This window comes from Narcine bancroftii, chromosome 4, assembly GCF_036971445.1.
Source record: "Narcine bancroftii isolate sNarBan1 chromosome 4, sNarBan1.hap1, whole genome shotgun sequence".
Classification (NCBI taxonomy): domain Eukaryota; kingdom Metazoa; phylum Chordata; class Chondrichthyes; order Torpediniformes; family Narcinidae; genus Narcine; species Narcine bancroftii.
In genome coordinates, this window is record NC_091472.1 from 124,800,832 (window position 1) to 124,817,920 (window position 17,089).

The 17,089-nt window shown below is 42.5% G+C and overlaps 1 long non-coding RNA gene across 3 annotated transcripts in view; it reads left to right on the plus strand.

Moving 5' to 3' along the window:
* The first annotated feature begins 3,491 nt into the window (after positions 1 to 3,491).
* LOC138759949 (uncharacterized) overlaps positions 3,492 to 17,089 on the plus strand; it is a 37,890-nt gene continuing 24,292 nt past the window's right edge. For 2 of the 3 annotated variants that reach the window (XR_011355267.1, XR_011355269.1), the window contains exons 1-2: positions 5,675 to 5,985; positions 6,119 to 6,318. This is a non-coding gene — a long non-coding RNA (uncharacterized lncRNA). Of the gene's footprint in view, positions 3,595 to 5,674; positions 5,986 to 6,118; positions 6,319 to 17,089 lie in introns of those variants that run through there. The other variant, XR_011355268.1, reaches the window with a different exon arrangement.

Below are 17,089 nucleotides of genomic sequence, written 5' to 3' on the forward strand. Positions count from 1 at the left end.
GTGGACAAAACTTCTGCTGAGATCACAAACGATCTCGTCCGGGATGCCTATGTGGCCGGGCTCCAATCAAACGAAGTGGGGCTGCGCTTGCTCGAACAGGGGATAAAAAAAACTAGAGGATATGGCCCGGATTGCAATCACAATGGAGGATGCAGCCTTAAAGTCCACCGAGCTCTCTAGGGACTGGACCCCTCGTTCTGATGTGAGTAGAGTGCCCTTCTACCCTACCACCCCCCGAGATACTGACGGCCTGTCGGCTGCTGCTACCCTTCCCCCTGCGAACCCAAGATGTTATTTCTGTGGGAGGGACAAGCACAGCAGGTCCCAGTGCCCAGCAAGGAAAGCCAGGTGCCAGAAGTGCTTTAAAAACGGCCACTTTGCTGCAGTCTGTAGGTCTAAAATGGCCGCCAGCAAACACAGTGCCTCGTGTGAAGCCCAACCGCCACTATCCCATTCAAACTCTTCTTCCCCAGAGATCTCGTCCAATGAGAGCGAGGGCTCCCCTGCACGGCAACGCCTGACGTCACAGAGACGCCGAACCCGGAAGGGGCAGCCCGCCTCTCGCCCCCATGCGGAACACTTGACCCGGCCTCGGTCCCAACTGTAGAGCCCGCTATTGCCACTGCCACAGCCACCCCTGGAGACGACGCTACCGCTGCTGCTGCTGCCACCACAACAAATGCCACTCCCCACGAAAGGATGTTCCTTTTCCTGAGGAAATCCGCATCAGGAACCACTGTACCGACATGGCTCACCGTCCCTGGCCCCGTCCTTTTGCGACGCCACGTCCGGCACTCAAAGAACGACCCCTTGGTCGATCGAGTGACTCTACTCCACGTGAACCCGCATTACGCCTACGTTGAGTTCCCAGACGGGCGGGAGGACACTGTTTCGGTGCGGGACCTAGCTCAGGATGCGGTAGGCCCAACAACCCCCCCAACTCAACTTTCCCCAACTCTTTATTCCCCAGGCCCCGTGCCGGAACAGAATGACCAACAGCACCCCAATGACCCGGGCCACCCTGCCGACAACACAGCTGGGGAATTGAGCGAAGGAGCGGTCGCACCTGACGTGCCCGCTGGCGACACCACTCCAGCGATCGCAATCCCGGCACCACGGCGGTCACGCCGGATGGTCAGACCCCCTGACCGCTACAGTCCTTAACCTACCCTTTCCTTCCCTTCTCCCTCTTCAGCCCTTCCACCCCAGGGTCAGTTCTCCAAGAAGGGGTGAATGTGATAGTACAGACCTATCACCAATATATATAGTTACAGTATCTAGAGTGTAATGACTGTGCTTACAGCAATTGGCTGAGAGCTTAGCTACGCCTACTGTCTGGGCCTTAAAGGGTTGTGTCCCTAGCCAGGTCGGATCATTCCGGACTGGTTGGCCACCTGTGAAGAACTCCTGTCTTTTGCTAATAAAAGCTTTGGTTTGGATCAACAAGTCTTTGGTTCTTTCGACGAGCTCTACACCCTCCATCTCTTAAATGACTTAAAATTCCCTGAACTTGACTGCTTCATTTTTAATATGGATAACCAATCCCTTTATACTTCTATCCACCATTCAGAAGGTCTCAAAGCACTTCGCTTCTTTCTGGACCAGAGACCTGACCAGTCACTACAACTTGCACCAGAAAGATATTGCAATTCATGTTAAACCAAGGTGAACACATTGGGATTGTTATACTAATTCATCTACTTTTCATTAATAATCCACCAACAATTTTATATCAGTCCATGTTAAAATATATTTACATTTTTTTGAATGAAATATGTTATTTGATGATGTATTTAATCTTTGTATTTCTATTTCACATCAAGATTAAGAACAGTTTTGACAAAGTAATCAGAAAGACTATTTTCCCAAGGTTACAGAGTCTGTAATGACGGGTTATCAAATTAACACTGGCATTAAGGTTTATGAAGGGTTTTATTGCTGCATGAAGTATTTATAGCAGGGACCAATGTATATTTTGTGAAGAATGAATAAACAATTAGAGGAAAATATTTGATCAGAAGAGAGAGAGAAGTATTCTGTTGGATTTATTTGGGATTGTTTGAACAAAGAACAATTTATTGGCACAGAAAAAGGCCATTCTGTGCATCGAGTAAAATACACAGTGGAATGAATAGTTTCTATCTGTACTGGGAACCTGTATGATACAATGTAGAAGTCCACAACTATCAATAATGAGAACAAGAGAAAGGCTTTCACTGAATGAAACCATTGTGAACCAGCCACTATCATCAATTTCATTCATCTGATGCTTAAATGCAATGGGTTTAAGGAATATGATAGGTTAAAACTGATTAGTTGCAAGCATGTGCAAAACTGTTGAGCAGGATATCATTAAAGTTAACACAGAGAGAAAAAAAATCAAATTATTTGGTTACAATTATAAAGAGAATGAAAAGATACTATAGATGATACATTCTTGAGTCTAACTGAGATACCAGCAAAAAAATAGGTATGGAGGAGCATTATGTCTCAGAGAGATTGATCAACCTAAACTTCATGTCCTGCTAAACTACAAAAGGCTATAGTTCAAGGAAGTGGAGAGGATCCTGGCTACTTGCTCTGAATACCAAATTCCTTGGAGTCCACCTAACCAGTGACCTATCGTGGACACACATCTCCTTACTCGCCAAGAAGCTGCAACAACACTTCCTGAGAAGACTGGAGCAGGCAAGGTTACTGGCCACCATCATGTCAATTTTATACAGGAGCTCTATCAAGAACACCTTGGCCAGCTGCATCACAAAGTGGCAAAATGCTGCAGAGAAATGGATCAGCGGTCAATCAACAAGACAATAAGAGAGGCAGAGAGGATCACTCCTCCTACCCCCCTTCAATGTGATCTAACGGAATCATTGTCTGAAAATCACTGAGGACCCCTACCAGCATCTTTCATTTGTTCTTGGATCTGAAAAATAGCCTAAGAGATGAGAAAGTAGAAATGTATGGGTGGCTTTAGATCTATGTGGACAGAAGGGGAGAGAATAATAGTGGGGAAAAACATTCTGCCAGATTTAGCACATGGTAAAAACGTAGAAGTGTCTTGGACGTTGATTTGCCTGTTGAGCACCTCTCCCTGAAAATCATTACTGATATAAACAGATAATCACTATTGACAAACAATGCCATACATCTCACCCCATATTCATCTTTCTGCACAACACTGGTTCCATGCTAGACATATTTCTGATTTTTAAAAAAATTTTAATGAAGTTAAAAAGAATCGTCATACAATATATAAAGCATCAAGTTTAGTGAAGCTGAAAGAGAAAGGGTACTTTGCAAAAAAAATGCTTCCATTATTCCTGCTGTCCTACCACCAACTGCCAGAACATTAAATGATGATTGTATTCTAATACCATGACAACTGTGGGGATAACAAATTATCCATTGGTTGAAAAAGAATAAAAACCATGCATCTGTGAATTGCTTAGCAGCATTGTCAACACCCTGGTAATGATGTCATGGTTGACAATTCTGCTTGTTGCAACCCACACCAGAGATTTAACAGTTTTGTAGAAAGTTCTGCTATTTTATTGGATGATTGGCAACTAGGATAGACAATGCATAATACAGGTAAATTATATTGCCTCTATATGTACTGATACCTTGGCCAAGTAGTATAGATATTCACCTAAACTGCAGTTAGAAAGCTCTGGTTGGTTTACAATTGATATTGTTCATTTCACCTGTTCTTTTATTAATTTAATCACTACTTTTTTCAGATTTTTAAAAGCAATGATTAATGATGACTGAAGTTCCACAGCCTTCTCCCCATTGGGAGGAGAGAGAAGAGCACGTATAGTGTGTAATGGATCTTTCAGTATGTGGACTGCTTTTCCAAGGCAGTGGGAGATGTAGATGGAGACCATGGAGGGGAGAGAAGTTTCCATCTTGTTCTGAGCTGAATTCGCTACCTTCTGCAACTTCTTCTGAACTGGAGTGAAGCAGTTCCCATACCATGTTGTGATGCATCCAACCTTCAATGGTGCACCTGAAGAAGTTGTTGAGGGTGGAGGCAGCCAAACTTTCTTAGTCTTCTAAGAAAGTAGATACATTGATGCACTTGCTGGTCATGGCATCAATATTCTTATCCCAGGCCAGGTTGGATCATACTTGCAATATGGTATGCAAATCTGGCCGCCCCATTACAAGGAGTGGCACAGGTAGTGCAACACAGTAATAGCACTAGTGATTAGGATGAAGTTCAAATCCTGTGCTGTCTGTAAGGAGTTTGTACATTCTCCCTGTGTCTGTGTGGGTTTTCCCTGGGGGCTCTAGTTCCTCCCACTATTTGAAACATACTGGAGCTTGTAGGTTAATTGGATGTAATTGAATGGCATGGGCTCGTGGGGCAAAATGACCTGTTATTCTGCTGTTACCTGCACTTTTTAAAAAAATGAAAGAAGGATGTGGAGGATTTGGAAAAGGTACCAGAAGATTCACCAGGATGCTGCCTGAATTAGATGGTGCAAGCTAAGTAGAGAGGTTGGGCAAACGTGGGTTATTTTTTTCTGGAGCTGGAGATGAAAGACCTGAAAGAAGTTTATAACATTATAAAAGGACAGCCAGCCAGAATCTTTTACCCCAGGGCAAGAATGTCAAAGTCTAGAGGACATGCATTTAAGGTTGAGGGGGTGGGCTAGTTTAAAGATGTGTGGGGCAAGTGTTTTTTTTAAACTCACAGACAGCAGAAGATTCTGGAAAGGGCTGCTAGGCATAGTGGTGGAAGCAGATGTGATAGTGACATTTAAGATACTTGTAGATAGACAGAAGAATATGCAGGGAATAGAGGGATATGTATTACATGCAAGCAGCCTGTTCCTGTGCTGTACTGTTCTATGTTTGGTTTACACTGTATATTTAACAACTCAAGGCAAATTCAGAGTTCTGAGGTCTGCTTGTTGCCAGCTTAACATTACTAAAATATAACTCTGTACATGTGAAGTTGTGATTTTACACATCTCCAAAAAAGATATTCATCACCCTATTCTCTCGTAATCTTTTTAAACTACCATGCTAGAAGGGGTTGGGAAAGTTAGCAGAGGGAAATAATTACAAAGGTTAATAGCTTTTATTCAATATGTAAAGTGTTACAAGATCAAACCAGCAACCACAAAGAGGTAAACCACACAGGGGTAAAGATGAACAATTACTTTATTAACAAAATTTCATCTTCAAACTTTAATTCAAAATCCCCCCCCCCCCCCCCTTTTATAACAATGGCCACTGGTTACTATGCAAATTTCTATAACAGTGTAAAACTAATAAATTCCCCAGCCTAAATATAACATATGTAATTAAAATCTAAGTTATATTTCCAACCAGCCCACAAAAACTTAGACACAAAACAAACAAGACCCACAAAACTTCGATCTCAACCAAAACAAAGATCATAAACAAAATTCAGTTTGTTTGGTAAAGTGAACCCAAAAGATCTTTGAGAGAGAGAGAGAGAGAGAGAGAGAGAGAGAGAGAGAGCACAAAATTCAAAGTGGTCTTCTTGTGTTGCTTGCAGAGAAAGGAACAATGGCTTGGTCCAGATCCTCTGGCTGCCTTTGGAATGTACATCCCTTTTAAAATGTCCAACATTCTAAACTGTCTTTCAGACAATTACTCATGCTCTGGGCCTTCTTCCACTCCACAGAACCCCCAGTGGTGGTTTGTCTTCCAAGTTCAGAAATTTTTAGATCATTTTCTGCACATGCCCAGTCATTCTCCCACTCTCTCAGCAGTCCACCTTCCCCTTGGTTCTTAAAGGCAAGCTGTCACTTTCCAACACAAAACCAATACACAACACAGAACTCTGTAACAAAAGGAAGAGGGAGAATTTGGGGGTGGAGCCCAGAAAAAAAGTCTCTGAACTGGGGCTCAGAGCTTGAGAAACTGTCCCTTGAAAACTCTTAGCTATTCATCAAAATCTTTAAAGCAGGAGAAAGTGAGGAAAAGTTTATTAAACACAGAAATGTAAGCTGCATCTTATCATTGTTTAATTTTCAAGATTTTTTTGTTCAAAATTCTTTTATTGTCATGTAATGAAACAAAAAGTGTCATTTTGCTTGCTGTATGGCACATTAATATTGTCTGGCACCCCCAACAGTAAGAGAAAGAGAAGCAAAAGAGAGTCCCTTCAGAGTCGCTGAGTGTCCATCAATTTGCCTCCAGTGCTCCCATAGCCTCTGCAGCCACATAGACCCCTGGTCTATCTGTTGACAACACGAGCTCCAGATCCAAAACCCCGATATGATCAAGAAGCCTTCAGTGCTCGAGCCCTTCAGGAGCCTTTTATAAAAGTATATGGTATGATTTTATTCTATTTTAATATTTCAAAGTAAACTGATATTTATGGCAAAGTGATAATACACAATTTAGTGATATTTGGCAAACATTTTGGAAGCAGAATTTGGGAGTTCTCGCTCTGAGAGCCATTCTGAAACAGAAGATAAACAAGTTGAGAGGGAAAAAGAAGAATGCTGACCTGGCAATCATAAACTGAATATCTGAAATGAAACAGAAAATGACAGAAACACTCCAGCCCATTCTGATGGAGAGAGTAAAAGTGAGGCAGAAGCTCAGATGGATGTCTAGCAGAAAAACTAGATCTGGTATATACAGACAGAGTGAGTAGTTAAAGTTGAAGAATTTAACATTGAGTGGATGGCTGCAGTACAAGTAGACAGAAGATGAGATGCAAAAAGCCTTGGATAGTTAAATCACTGAGAATGGGATGGAGAATTTAATTAGTGGTCAACTGGAAGCTCAGGATCAGTCCTACAGGCTGAATGCAGGTGTTCTGCATCCAATCTAGTCTTGGAATCATACAGCACAGTAGCAGACCCTTTTGTGGAAGAAATTTTATGAAGAAAGTATTGACATTGTTACTATTATAGTTGGCAAACAGTTTGTTTTAATACAGCACCTGTTCAGCAAGGCATTATTTAGAAGCTAATTTGCAGCTTTCACCATAGTCAAGGATGCTAACAATGGTTATTGATGCATTCTTCTTTAAATTAGACAAAACCAAGATTTTATTATACAAAAATTGTAATAAAGGTGTTGATGTGGTTTTCACAGGGTTTATTCCATGATGTAATCCTATTTTCTATAACAGGCTTTTTGTCTCTCAGTATAAACACAAGTGCTTGTTGAGGTAGATTTTGGAGCCATATAGCTGTGGAGACTGCTTTCCATGATATATCATGTGAAATAAAGTATGTGAGAAAATATTCAAGGTCTCTGATCAGGTAAATTTGTTGACAGAATTGGCATAGTTGGAATAGGATCTGTATTAACTAATTTAAAAAAAACTTTTTGAAAAAGACAGTCCTGGGAGAAAAAGGCTAGTAACACATATTGAGTCGAGACGCCAGTGGGCTGAGGCAAGAAGCGGGGAAGAGTGAGAAGACTAGAGAAGTATGAGGTTTGGAAGAAATTAAAGTTAGAATAAAAGTTGAAATCAGAGACATTCTAGATTAGCTTCAGGGATCACCAGTGAGCATTCTTGTAAAATTGTTGTATACTGTACTGCATACTATACATTGCGTAAGAAATTAGTTCAGTTTGCAGTCATGGGAAATCACCCTAGTAAAGATACCATGGGATCAAAGACAAAGAGTCAGAATCAGAATCAAGGAAAGGTAAACCAATTCCAAATACACCTTGCATGACAAGGAAAACATGTCGGAATGTAAAACAATTGATAAAGATAGGAGATCCTATTGTTCTTCCCGGATCCCCAGCAGAAACAGTAATTAGAGAAACTGGTAATGATTAGTGGGCAGTCACCTTGAGTAGCAATTTGTAGGGGGTGGACTCAGGGACAGTGGACATATGGCAAAAGGACAAAGGCTTCAACATTTCAAATGGTGAGACAATGGCATAAATGGCTAGAAGAACATTATCTGTGGGACACCATGAAGAATCATCAATGTATTACATTAGATTTGGATTCTCCAAAGGCTGGTCTGATAGGTTGGGATGAAGGGAGGAAACAGCTGTTAAGAGAGTGGTGCAGTCATGTTCCAAATCTCCGATTCCCTCATCAATAGGTTGTGGCAGGGTTGATTGCTGGAGAATGCAAGAAGGTGTAATTCAGATGAGATATAAAATAATTTCATAACTGATCAGACATGATGCTGCAAAATATTGAAATGCAGTGGAATTGAGCAGTAACACCACTGCTTGCCTCGTGCTGTGTTAGGGCACAAGTTGCGGCTGACCAACAATCTCGTGCCCAAAGCCCTTTTTGACCACATCAGTGGCATTCATCCTGTGGGGCTTGCAGTCCCCACCTATTCAGAAACCAAACACCCCATGCCTCATCTCCTTTCTCGAGCTCTTCCTCCATAGTTAACTCCTTGATAAAACTGACTTATGTTCTTATCCATTTTGTAATTTATAGGGGAAAAATTGATCCTTTTCCATATTAACCAAAGTAACTTCAGCCCATTTCTTTCTTTGCTGGTTAAAATTTCTCAATGTAGAAGTTTGGGCATATCTTGGTCACATTCAATTTAGCAATGTCTGGATAGCTACTGGTTGATTATCTGCCAAGGGAACACCAGCATATTCATCCCATTTGCATTTGTACTTTGCTAGATAATCCACCATCATCTCCCATGACTGCTGCAAAGTCTGAGTCACTTCTCCAATATCCTCAGCCTTTTCAGCAGTCTGCATAACAGACTGTTGTCCTCTGTTCACCAGCCAGTGAGCCATTGATTCATTCCCCAGTCCCAGTAATACATCATTATCTGACCAATCTCCAACTTCTCTGGGGGAAATGGAGAATCTTTCCTGCAATCTGGACCATGACCCTCCTCTGCTCCAGGGAAAACAAATGCAGGAAGTGAAGAGGTAAAAGGGCATATGGCGATTCTACTTCAGTTGGAATCTGGTTAGAGCTGGAGTTCAGCCAAAGTCAATGTTGAACCTCCTGCATTCTAGGTCAAGCCTTGAGTCCTAGGTGTATACATTAAGTATCAATTGGAAGAATGTCCAAGAGGGGCATAAGGAAGAAGACAAGTAGAGGGATGAACACTACACTAGTTGTTCTAGAGAACAGAACCAAAATGACTACACCTGAAATCTAATGAGTAGAGGCACAGGTGGAGATTAGGAGTGAGATATAGGCAATAAGAAATTTTAAATTTGTTATGGTTTGAGATAAGAATCCATTGTTGGTAAGAAAATAAAATGGCACAAGAGATAGTCAGGATCCAGACAATGGAGTTTTGAATGTATTGAGTGCATATGAGAGTTTATTGTCATATACACAAGTACAAGGACTGCCTAAAGAAAGCTCTTGGTGCCTGCCACATTGACCATCGCCAGTGGGCTGATATCGCCTCAAATCGTGCATCTTGGCGCCTCACAGTTCGGCGGGCAGCAACCTCCTTTGAAGAAGACCGCAGAGCCCACCTCACTGTCAAAAGACAAAGGAGGAAAAACCCAACACCCAACCCCAACCCACCAATTTTCCCTTGCAACCGCTGCAACCGTGTCTGCCTGTCCCGCATCAGACTTTTCAGCCACAAACGAGCCTGCAGCTGACGTGGACATTACCCCTCCATAAATCTTCGTCCGCGAAGCCAAGCCAAAGAGAAAGAGACACAAGTATAATGTACAGATGCACCAAATTTCTTCCTTGCTGCAGCCACACAGGTAAACAAGATACACCAACAACAGTAGTATTAAATTATCACAGTGTGCCATGATCCAGAAAAAATAATCATAAATATAAAAGGATAGCTAAATAAATATTCACAGTTCTATTGGTGTACACCGGATCTCAGTAGGAGAAAATTGAACTCAAAAGATGGTTTTCTTTGGAAATGCAGTTCTATGGGTGGGACAGTGCAGAGGGAAGAAGTGGAATTAAGTATTCATGGTGATGGAGTGGAGCTTGTAACAATGTGCAGGAAGCCTACTTTCTGAAACAATAACTGTTTCCATTCATGTAGCAACTTTAACAAAGAACAAGGGGTTTCACAGAGTGTCATAAAATAAATGCAAACTCATACCAATCAACAAGATCATAGCTCATGGAGATGAAGCCTCATAGCTTCAGAGACTCCAGTTTGATCCTGACTTCAGGTGCTTTTTGTGTGGAATTTGCACACCCCCTGTGATCATGTGGGTTTCTCCAGATGCCCCACTTTCCTCCCATGTCACAAAGGCATGCTGATAGGTAGGTTAATTGGCCACTGTAATTTGCCCCAGGTGTTTTGGTGAGGGTAGAATTTGGGGATAATAATATGTGTTTAGCATAGGTTTAGTGGTCTATAAACATTTGATGGATGGCATAGATCCAATGAGATGAAGGCTCTACATGGTCCTACAAGCCAATGGAGATTAAAGAGCTACAAAGGAGCAAGAGTCCAATATGCCCTTTCTTAAAGCTCCCAGGTTACCAGCTGCTGTAAGCAAAACTGCAAATTCAAAAAATTGGAACAGCTGTACTACCATTCTTTGTTTAGATAGCAGATGCTGCCTCTTTCTTTAGACATACCCTTCCGAGATAATTGTAATATTCCAATGGCATTCTCTACAAATGGTGCCATTTTTGGTTCCTAGTGCAAGAGATCACCAAGTAGAGGGTGTGATGTTTCTTTTATTGCAATAAAAAAACTTGGGTTCTTTTTAAACAATTAGATTTATTAGCTAAAGCAAACAGCTCTAAGATAGAACACACACAGATCAAACCTCATGTGGAGGCATCCATCTTGAATCTACCCAAGATGCTAAAGCATTCCCAAGATTCAACACTCCTCAGATACCACACACTCCAACTCCTCCTAGTGGTAGCATTCTATCACTACATACCCTTTCCTTGTGATGTTTAATTTAACATGACACACTAATATGATACTCTTTCAATTTAAAGTTCAACACAAATGTAACACAAAGATCAGCCACACAAATTTGTAAGTATGCAGTTGTTCAAACAGCTGAAAACCATCTTGTCAACATCAGTGTTTATCCCTGGCCATTAAACAGCAGTTCTGGTCCTCTTCTTGCATTTTCCATTCCAAAGTGCCCCTCATGCACCCTTTTCAGTATCTCTTGTCACAGTGATTGAGGAATGACAATTCTGCTCTGTTTGAGTAGAAGTCTATTGACAACACTCAGGTCAGCTCTGATATTGTAGTGTGGCTGACATTCACCTCTCGACCATCCTTCAATCAGATTCTTGATGATTTTCTGTAGAACTGTGTCCTTTTCTGTTTCAGCTGTGATCTGCTTGGATTTCATGACAGATATGGGAAGAGATTCAGTAATCACATTCATTGGAGATTAACATTGGTCTCTGTGGAACTCTCATTGTGTGCTTCACTCTGCGTTATTGCTCTGGATAACACATCAGCTAACACAATAAGTTTCCCCGGTATGTACACCAATTCAAAGTCATAACGTTGTATTTTCATCATTCTCGTCCATGAATGTTAGTCGACCATACACATAATTGTGCAATTTCTCAAATCCATAGACTAGGCCAAGACACTCTTTCTTGATCTGTGCATATTGACATTCAGATATTGTCATGCTTGTTGATGCTTATGCTACTGGCTTCCAATCTTCCCCACAGCCTGAAGTCGTTCGGCACCTATTCCATCTTTTGAAGCATCTGTAGATATTTTTATCCTTCTGAATGCATTAAAAAACATCAAAAGCACTTAGTTAGAATTGTCTCTAGTCATCCCCATTCTTCCTTGTGGTTTCTGTCCATTTGAATTCACATTTGTCCTGTAACAACTTCTTTAGGTACATTGTTTTGGAAAACAGATTTGGTGTGAATTTACCAATGAAATTGATCATTCCCAGCATTCTCAATATGTTTTTTGTCAGTGCATCTCTAAAATTGCTTTAACCTTGCTCTTGTCCGGCTCCACACCTGCCTCTGACAGTTTATCTCCCAGAAAGGTGATTTCCTTCACACCAAACTGATATTTCTCTCTGTTTAACTTTAATCCACACTTCTGGATGTGTTGTAGCAGTTTGATGAGCCTCTCATTGTGTTGTTTTGTATGGATCCCCAAAGGATCATGTCATCCATTGTGATAAACTATTGTTACACCATGATTGGCTGCTAGCGACTGGACATGCCTCCAGAGACTGACCCTACCCATAGACCCTTGCAGGCTACCCCTTTCCTTTTGTTCTGATCAGTCAAGGAGGTGGATGATTGTTTGATAGTGTTCCAGTCTTTACCTATTAAAAGCCTGATTGTTTCACTACTCAGCCTTTTGTGAATTATTGATGGTACATCATCCATGTACACAAGTACCCCATTTATGCCTTCTATGATGTGCTCCATTATCCTTTGGAATTCCTTCGGAGCTGAGGAAATTCCAAAAGGCATCCTCAGACAGGAGTACTGGTTAAATTTTGGGCTATTTCATTCAGTTTTATTTGCCAGAAGCCCTGGGATTCCCCCAATTTAGTGAAAAACTTTGCTCCAGCCATCTCACTGGTAATTTCATCCCTGGATGGAATCTGATAATGTTCCCTCTTTATATTGGCATTCAAGTCTTTTTGGGTCCATGCGCATGGTAAGGTTACTGTTCTTCTTTTTGACACACACCATTGAATTCACTCTTTCTGTGGGCTCCTCCACTTTCTTTATGACCCCTAATGATATCATTCAGTTGTGGTCCTGCTTGAGCTTTTCCTTTAGTGGTGCTGGAACCCACCTCAGGTCATGCACTACTGGCTGTGTGTCTTCCTTTAACTGTATCTTATAGGTGAATGGTCGAACCCCAAACCCCTTGAAGATGTTGGGAAATTGATCCAGTATTTCCTCTACTCTGTCCTGTGTTTAAGTTTTCACATGCTTTGTCACCAAGCAGTGAATAATGTCTGTCTGGGACTACTGTGAACTGAGGGGTGCTCTTCATTTTTAACTACCTCCTTGAGTTTGCATGTACCTTTTGTGTTGATGCTCTGTCCATTGTATTCTTTGAGTAGTGCAGGATTTACATGAATGTATGGCTTTATCATCATTGCCCTGATGTCACACTAACAGATCAAATTGACCTTTGCCCTTGTGTCCAGCTTGAAAGGAATATTTGTTCCTTTTGTATGTAATGGCACAGTCAACTTATCCTGTTTGACACTGTTCACTTTGTGCACAATAATGCCCATGAAAAGTGTATCACTGAGAGCAGTTATTCTATAGTGTGTACAGTTTTACTTCTGCCTGGTATCCCTTTGAAAAACAATTCTTTGGCTTGGCTTCGCGGACGAAGATTTATGGAGGGGGTAAAAAGTCCACGTCAGCTGCAGACTCGTTTGTGGCTGACAAGTCCGATGCGGGACAGGCAGACACGATTGCAGCGGATGCAGGGGAAAATTGGTTGGTTGGGGATGGGTGTTGGGTTTTTCCTCCTTTGCCTTTTGTCAGTGAGGTAGGCTCTGCGGTCTTCTTCAAAGGAGGTTGCTGCCCGCCAAACTGTGAGGCGCCAAGATGCACGGTTTGAAGCGATATCAGCCCACTGGCGGTGGTCAATGTGGCAGGCACCAAGAGATTTCTTTAGGCAGTCCTTGTACCTTTTCTTTGGTGCACCTCTGTCACGGTGGCCAGTGGAGAGCTCGCCATATAACACGATCTTGGGAAGGCGATGGTCCTCCATTCTGGAGACGTGACCCATCCAGCGCAGCTGGATCTTCAGCAGCGTGGACTCGATGCTGTCGACCTCTGCCATCTCGAGTACTTCGACGTTAGGGATGTAAGCGCTCCAATGGATGTTGAGGATGGAGCGGAGACAACGCTGGTGGAAGCGTTCTAGGAGCCGTAGGTGGTGCCGGTAGAGGACCCATGATTCGGAGCCGAACAGGAGTGTGGGTATGACAACGGCTCTGTATACGCTTATCTTTGTGAGGTTTTTCAGTTGGTTGTTTTTCCAGACTCTTTTGTGTAGTCTTCCAAAGGCGCTATTTGCCTTGGCGAGTCTGTTGTCTATCTCATTGTCGATCCTTGCATCTGATGAAATGGTGCAGCCGAGATAGGTAAACTGGTTGACCGTTTTGAGTTTTGTGTGCCCGATGGAGATGTGGGGGGGCTGGTAATCATGGTGGGGAGCTGGCTGATGGAGGACCTCAGTTTTCTTCAGGCTGACTTCCAGGCCAAACATTTTGGCAGTTTCCGCAAAGCAGGACGGCAGTCTCTTCAATCTCAGGCGCCTGCAAGCTCACACCAAGACACAAGAGAAACTTGTCCGTGAACTACTCTTTGCAGACGATGCCGCTTTAGTTGCCCATTCAGAGCCAGCTCTTCAGCGCTTGACGTCCTGCTTTGCGGAAACTGCCAAAATGTTTGGCCTGGAAGTCAGCCTGAAGAAAACTGAGGTCCTCCATCAGCCAGCTCCCCATCATGATTACCAGCCCCCCCACATCTCCATCGGGCACACAAAACTCAAAACGGTCAACCAGTTTACCTATCTCGGCTGCACCATTTCATCAGATGCAAGGATCGACAATGAGATAGACAACAGACTCGCCAAGGCAAATAGCGCCTTTGGAAGACTACACAAAAGAGTCTGGAAAAACAACCAACTGAAAAACCTCACAAAGATAAGCGTATACAGAGCCGTTGTCATACCCACACTCCTTTTCGGCTCCGAATCATGGGTCCTCTAACGGCACCACCTACGGCTCCTAGAACGCTTCCACCAGCGTTGTCTCCGCTCCATCCTCAACATCCATTGGAGCGCTTACATCCCTAACGTCGAAGTACTCGAGATGGCAGAGGTCGACAGCATCGAGTCCACGCTGCTGAAGATCCAGCTGCGCTGGATGGGTCACGTCTCCAGAATGGAGGACCATCGCCTTCCCAAGATCGTGTTATATGGCGAGCTCTCCACTGGCCACCGTGACAGAGGTGCACCACAGAAAAGGTACAAGGACTGCCTAAAGAAATCTCTTGGTGCCTGCCACATTGACCACCGCCAGTGGGCTGATAACTCCTCAAACCGTGCATCTTGGCGCCTCACAGTTTGGCGGGCAGCAACCTCCTTTGAAGAAGACCGCAGAGCCCACCTCACTGACAAAAGGCAAAGGAGGAAAAGCCCAACACCCAACCCCAACCAACCAATTTTCCCCTGCAACCGCTGCAATCGTGTCTGCCTGTCCCGCATCGGACTTGTCAGCCACAAACGAGCCTGCAGCTGACGTGGACTTTTTACCCCCTCCATAAATCTTCGTCCGCGAAGCCAAGCCAAAGAGACAGTTTTACTTCTGCCTGGTATCCCTTTGAAAAACAATGCTCTGCATAGTGATTCTGCCCTTTGTACTTATTACAGACTTTTCCATAAGCTGGGCATGGTTTTGGTGCATGTTTAGTGCCACATCATTTATAATTGAATGTCTCTCAATCCTTTTGTTTCCTGTATCTCATTTTTTTTGTTTGTGTGTGTGTCCAGACTATGGCTACGACTATGCCTTCATTTTCACTGGCTTTTACACTATCACCAAACTTTTTCACAGGCTGCAGAGCTAATTCACTGGCTTGGCATTACTGCACAGCCCCAGCTAAGGTAAGCTCTGTCTCTCATAGCAACTGCTCTCTCACCTTCTTATTATTAATTCCAAACACAATTTGATCATCGATCATTGAAGCTTGCAGCGATCCAAAATTACGTTTTTGCTTTTCATTTTAAGTCTGTTAAAAAGGTATCAAAGCTCTGTCCCTGCAGCTGCGTGTATGAGCAAAACATGTACCTCTCGAAGGTTTCATTTTCTTTTGGTGAAAATCAAACATCTTGATAACCTTGTCGAATTTGATCTGGTCTTCTGTCTCAGCAAAAATAAATGTGTTGAGAAGCTCTAGAACTTCAGGTCCTGCCAGTGGTAAGTAGCAGTGCAGTCTTCCATTTATCCAGTTCGCTATCAATTCCAATTGCTTGCAGGTATAGCATAAATCTTTGTTTCAACAGCCTCCACTAATGGTCGGCATTTCCAGTCCATTTTACAGGAGTTTTTAAACTCTCCATATTTTCTCTGCTGATATCAACTGTTACTCACTATGCACACTGTGGTGTTTCTTTCACTCCTGTGCACAATAGCACACTCCTGGTGTTTTTTTCCACTCTTGGCTGTTTTTTCCCACTCTTGGAACCATGTGATGTTTATTTTACTACAATAAACTTGGGTTCTTTTTAAACAACTATATTTATAAACTAAAACAAACAGCACTAATACAGAACACACAGAGACTAGACCTCATGTGGAGGCATCCATTTTGAATCTACCCAAGATGCAACATTCTCCAGATGCCACAAACTCCATCTCTAACTCCTCCAGATAGTAGCACCATCACTACCGAGGGCACATTGATTTGAAAGGATGGCAGAATTATTTACTGACTACAATAAATTTGATAAAATCATTGACTGAAATCTATCCTACCATTCAAAAGGACTCAAAGTAGAACCGTGATTCTGATGAGGTAAGACTGAGGCAGGATGTGAATGGTCTCTTTTGGTGCTCCAAGATTCTTGTGATGGGATGCAGACGATGGAGCAACAACACAGCTAGAGTGTGGCAGGAGCAATGATGTATGACAACACTGGATAGATGGTTGTGGGAATGGTGTGGGAGTGGCAGTAAAAGAGCAATTACTCCAAATATGAGGAGATATTGTAGAAAACTGCCTTGTTTAATTTAGATCCGGTACCCAAGTACAACATTTGAATAATTTTTAAATATCGATATGTATTTTCTTTTTAAATTTGATCTCGTGTACTCCAGTTTTCTTCCACTTTGCTTGAACCATTGGCACAAAGTGGAATAATATACTCAAATGAATATTTGTGGATGCCATTAGTGGATTATTGAACCAGGAAGAGCCTTACACTTGAGCCAACTTTTTAAAAAATACATAAGCATTTCCAAGCAGAAATTATATAGTGTGTTTAAATATTATAATCCTGTTTGAATTCCCCTCATCTTAATGTCAAGACCAATTTTTGGTTTTGTCTTAAGATCTGCTAATTCTGCACTAACCATGCTCAGAACCTCTTGCACTATACAGTTCAGTTCCCTTACTTGACAATCTATCTACTGACAGAGTCCT